The sequence below is a fragment of the Schistocerca americana genome, chromosome 2 (genome assembly GCF_021461395.2).
Source record: "Schistocerca americana isolate TAMUIC-IGC-003095 chromosome 2, iqSchAmer2.1, whole genome shotgun sequence".
Lineage (NCBI taxonomy): Eukaryota > Metazoa > Arthropoda > Insecta > Orthoptera > Acrididae > Schistocerca > Schistocerca americana.
In genome coordinates, this window is record NC_060120.1 from 801,565,599 (window position 1) to 801,571,598 (window position 6,000).

Consider the following 6,000-nt stretch of genomic DNA (forward strand, 5'->3'; position numbering starts at 1 on the left):
ACTGTATGACAACCAGAACAGAAGAGAGTCGAAGTATTAGGACGTAGTGTGCAAGTGCTGCTCTGAGAAAAAAAAGATTTGCACAAGAGAGGAATTTGTCAGGAAATGTGGTGGAATGAATGATGCTTGTACGTGAAGAATTAACTTAAATTGTAAGTAATTAAGTATTAGTGTGTACCTAATTTTAAGTAGTGAGATAGTGGATAAGGTAAACTGCGTGAGAGGCTTCTTGCAAATCTTCCGAAATTTACATCAAGAAAATAACATCTTTTCTTCGGACACCTGAAGATATTGTGTAGATCTCCTTTGGAAATCTTCGGGATCATTATTTGGAAAACTACTAACTTTAATTAAGGATTTTGAGTGGCAAGCCAGCGGAACTACCAGTTTATACAAGGGCAATGACTGTCATTTGTGCCAGCCAATGAGAAAAGACCTCGGCCCCTTGTACTGTAGACGGTAGATCGACTGCGCAGACAAATTCTCGAAAAGTCGGACTTGAGCTATCGTAAAGGAAGGCCGTGTCAGTCGTTGCTCTGAAAATTTTGATAAGTGTTGAATCATATACTGAAGTGATGATCAATGTAATGGCAGTGCAAAATGGATATAATCTGGTTTGCATGTATTTTCTTAGACTATTTTTATGCTAAATTGAAAATTGCTTGTGTTCGTCCATTTCATAAATACCGCTTATCATATTACACTGCCATTACTTAGAGACACTAGCTCGCTGGGAGTGGGCCACTGTATAATATTTTGGTGATTAAATTTCATCACTGAACACCAGGTGAGCCTTTTTACTGTTAACAGACTGATTTTAGTTGCAGTTTATAACCGGATGGTCATTCGTTCGCTATACACGCGGGCTCTTTGTGAAGGGGACAGTTAGAGTGAATTGAATAGAAAAATAAATTAATAAGTGTTCACATTTGTATCTTCAACAAAGTGTTTCAAACGGGTAACACGAGCTTTCATGCAGTATTTTTAGCCTCCCACTAAGAAAAGACAGCACAATAATTTTTCAAATAGCTTACCTCATTTAATAGCAAAACTAGACCTGATGTGTAGAGCAAACTCACAGCAGATTGACAACATTACGCATCTTAGGGACACGCCCAATGCAGTTAACTTTTTGCAGGCTTTCTTGACTAATGTACATTTTTCGTCGTACTAGAGTACGAGGCGGATTTCTGAAGCTTCGTGGAATAAGTGAGATCATAATGAGCAGAACCGCTACAATCGACTCAACAGTTCTACCATTGTAATATCTTAATATATGATAAAAACAATTGAATGGTGTCTTGGGGCTTAATGAACAGAACGCGTTTCAGCTAAATAGCATTTTTTAGCTTAATAATGAAATTATGCCGGAAGATACGCTGTGATCGGGTGTAAGATGCCGCTGCGATGGCATTAGCCTTCTGAGATGAACATGGAGGCACCGGTTCTGAACCTAGAAAGACTTTGTCTTTTGGCGAAGTGCTAGGATAAATAATCTTATTCTACGAGCAAGGTATAAAGTTCGGTAACTTAATTTTAAGATTATCTTCAAATTTAATTTGAAATTTGTGTACTGTTTGTCATTTTTATCTATATAGCTGTTATTTTTCTTAGAAAATGACTTCACGTACGATTCAAAGAGGCCAGCATCTACAAATTCCTTCATAACGTGTATTTGTTTATAAATCGCGCCACTATCATTCAGTGTGCCTTGGCGATTTATGGATGCTGTACACCATGTCTGTAAGTGACTAGTAGTTCTGCATGTACTACTGTATTATGTGCATTACTCGCATTCTTTTTTTCTTATTCGTTATTAGACTTTTCTCCACATTACCCCCTACCCACTATCGTTTTTATAATCCCCTGCTCACCTGACCATCAGTTCTGTTCATCCCGGCACCGAACTTCTCTTATTCTCCCTGTATTTACTTTCAGCTCACTCTTTATCTTTTCAGTCCTGTAATCCGGAGGCTCTCTAACTTCTTTGGGGACGGAATCCTTTTGAAACGCTAAATATTTTGCCGAAACCTTAAATATGCAAAGCCAGGTTTTATATTCGTTCATTAATTATAATCATTTAATGAAAATCATACAAAACTAGGTACGTTATACACTACTGACTTCTACAACAATATAAAAAAGAACACAGACACAATAGTACAATGCACAAAATAACACTGCACTGTTTAGACGGAAAACTGAGAGAATTGTTTCCACTTAGTGGAATTTTGACCAACTGTTAAATGTCAGGATTAACACAAGAGAGTTTAAGACGCATGTCAGGTTCAGTAGCGAGTCTACTGCGGAATTTTGTCTTTGTAGCTACGGGAGCTAAGAGCCCCGTTTCACACAAGTATGTTGTTAGGAACGTTAGAGGAACAATTAGAGTTTGTGTGTCAAGTTGTGGATCTTCATCACGAACCCTGCCCCACAAATCATCAAGTGACATTGTTTTGAAAACGATTCCATGCTTGAATCTGACGTCAGTTCTAAAAAGGAATTATAGGTTTCATTTAATATATTTGCTGGCTTCTGCAAATTCAGTAAAAAAGGATTCTGAACCGAGGAATTCATTGCCAGTTTTCTGCTCTTCAGGAAAATACGTCTCAAAAGATGCGCGTGCGTCAGGTAGACATTGGAACACTTTTTTAAATATTTTGTTCTGTTGTCTCACCAACAAACATATTCGGTGTCAAAAAGCTTTCTAGTTTTCTTTTGCCAATATAAACAATCCAAAACTCTGACTTTTTTTAAACTTTTACTTTGTTTTTAACCGCTTTTTTCTTTTTGTTACTTGGGTCTTTTTCTTGTGAAGATAGATTTAATACATTAACATTCCCAAATATACCTTGTATCTGCAAAATAATCTAATCAGAACAACCAAATTAGTTCGCGCAAATGGTCTTTTAATTTTAAAAAAATGTAAATCGTAAAAACTTGTAATTCAGCTCTTAGAATAATCTTGTTACGGAAGATAACCACCTACCCTCATAGTGCTCCCATAATCTTCATACAATGTTGAAAACAATCGGAATTTAAGAGGGTGCCATTTAACGTCATTATTTTTATTACTGGGTCAAGAACCAATTTTAGATCTGCTGGCGTCTTCTTCATCGCAAGTGCTTTCCTGTGAGGGATATAATGGCTGGAATTAGTTTGACGCTTTGCGTTTTAGTGTAGATATCTTTCTGCTGTTTCACCAATCACTGCCTTTACCCCATCTGAAAAGTATAGTCGTTCCCGTCGAGATGATTTATTCCAAAAAACTGTTAATCATGTTTAAAAAATACTTTTCTGTCAGTAGTAGTTGGCAGCACAGATATGCATGTCTTTTTGCAGTGAATCTTTATATGGATATCACAAAATTAACAGGAAGACAGCCAGTCCAGCAACATCAATCGACTTATCCACTTGCAATTACCCGTGTAGGTTCTATATCATTAGGCTGCATGTCCTTGGGAGATATAACGGCTATTGTTTCCACTTACTTTCAGTAGTTCGCAGTAGGAAGCAGGGCCATAATGTTTCAATGCCAGATCAGTCAGTAATGCAGACTGTCGCTCCTGCAAGTGTTGCAAATGCTGCTACATATTCCGTAAAAATTGATTTCATTAATAAAATTTGAAAAAATAAAATAAGGTGGTGAAGTGTCAGACTACCTACCCAAAGATCTCGGATGCAGGCCACTGTCAGACATGTTATTTTTTCGCTTCGAAATGCTGCATAATTATACATGAGGTGTGCAATCTGATTAAAAAGAAAGAAAGAAAGAAACGATAGCGAACGCATGTCCTCTGACCTCTCTTCTCTCTCTGTCTGTCTGTCTGTCTCTCTCTCTTTCTTATATAATGGCATTTCCCCGTCTCATCTAAACCACCCCACACAAATGTGTGATGCTTCATCTTCAAAGGTCACTATGTCAAAGGTACGTTGGAGTTCACCTTTTCCTTACGCGTATGACTGATCGAGGGATGTAGTAAAAAAACAGAAACGACTACTTGCCACTTACTACTTAAAAATCTCAAGGGCCGTGAGTCGATTCGGATGATGTAATAAAAAGAGAGCTAAAGGTAGGAAATACAACGCCATATAAAGGTTAATAAATGCAATGTTAGCAACAATTTATCAAAGTATGGAACATTTGTTGAGGGTACTTTGACTAGCAGGCTGTAAACAATTCGCCAGTGCCTTCTTGTCCGACTCCTTCGCTCGTTGCTGTTAGATGCATTAACGGTCGCTTTTCAGATGGTGGCCTTTAAATTATTAACCACGATTTTTGAGCAATTCTCTTATGAAGATACGACAGTTCACAAAATCTTCGGGTGGGACTATATTTGTGCGTTATATCACATGAGATAAGCTTTCGATGTGGATGAAAATGTCTGATGAAACAGTCTCTACTAGAAGTACATACCAAAACTGAAAATTGATGGCTTCAGTTTTTGAACAACATCCAGCAGATTTTGAGACTTTTTTTGCGTGTTTCGTGAGAATTTTAGTGATAATGTCTTTTAGGTACCGTGCGACTGTTCAAGAATAGTACATTTCTAGAAAGGTTATTTAGCGTCTCGCACCACATGAAAACTAAGCAGTTACTATTACCAGAATGAGATTTTCACTCTGCAGCGGAGTGTGCGCTGATATGAAACTTCCTGGCAGATTAAAACTGTGTGCCCGACCGAGACTCGAACTCGGAACCTTTGCCTTTCGCGGGCAAGTTCGAGTCTCGGTCGGGCACACAGTTTTAATCTGCTAGATACTATTAGTTTGCCACTAATATTTGTCATTTAGTGGAGTCTCCTCAAAACGGTAAGCAGCACAGCGTATTTGATTAGTGTCAAAATGATTTAATTGTATTTAGAGGAATTTTATTGCTGATTTTGGAGAGCCATAGAGCACGTAAGTGGTTTTGAAATAAAATTAATCTTAATACAGAATACAATTTCAATTGCTCGACTGAGTGCAGCCGGCCGCTGTGGACGAGCGGTTCTAGGCGCTTCAGTCAGGAACGCGCTGCTGCTACGGTCGCAGGTTCAAATCCTGGCTCGGGCATGGATGTGTGTGATGTCCTTAGGTTAGTTAGTTTTCAGTAGTTCTATGTCTAGGAGACTGATGAACTTAGATGATAAGTCCCATAGTGCTTAGAGCCATTTCGACTGAGTGCATAATTACTAGCATAACACAGCGTAGAAATGGCTGGATAATTAATTTAAAATGGTGTCTGGAAAGATACACACTGTTGATCGCTCTGAAATAACACTTTGACGTACAAGACAAGACGCCAAGAAGTACACTGTTGAGCCAGAACATTATGACCACCTACCTAACAGCCGGTATGTCCACCTTTGGCACAGAAAACAGCGACGACTCGTCGTGGAATGGAAGCAATGAAGCCTTAGTAGGTCGCTGGAAAGAGCTCGCACCATATCTGCACCTCCAAGTCATCTAATTCCCGTAAATTCCGGGCAGGAGGTGATGAGCTCTGACGCCACTTCCAATCACATCCCTGATGTGGTCGATCAGGTTCTGACCTGGCGAGTTGGAACGCCAGCACTTCAACTGGAACTCTGCACTATGTTCCTCGAACCACTCCTAAACACTCCTGGCCTCGTGACATGAAGAATTATCTCGCCGAAAAATGTCACTTTCGTCGGGAAACGTAATCGTCATTAAGGGGTGTACGTAACCTGCAATCCGTGTACCATACTCCTCGGCCGTCATGGAAGCCGCGGTGAAAGTTCCCCAGAGCATCAGAGCATAATGGAGGGGCCGCCAGCTACTCCCCGTCCCGCCCTACAGGTGTCAAGGCGCTGTTCCCTGGAAGACGACGGATTCGCGTCCTCCCATCGGCATGATGCAGAAGCTATCGAGATTCACCAGACCATGCAACGCTCTGATACTGCGCCAACGTCCACTGCCGATGGTCAGGTGCCCTTGATGTCGTGATGTTACCTTTGACACATGTTTGGGTCATGCGCTGCAGAGGACCAACCTTAG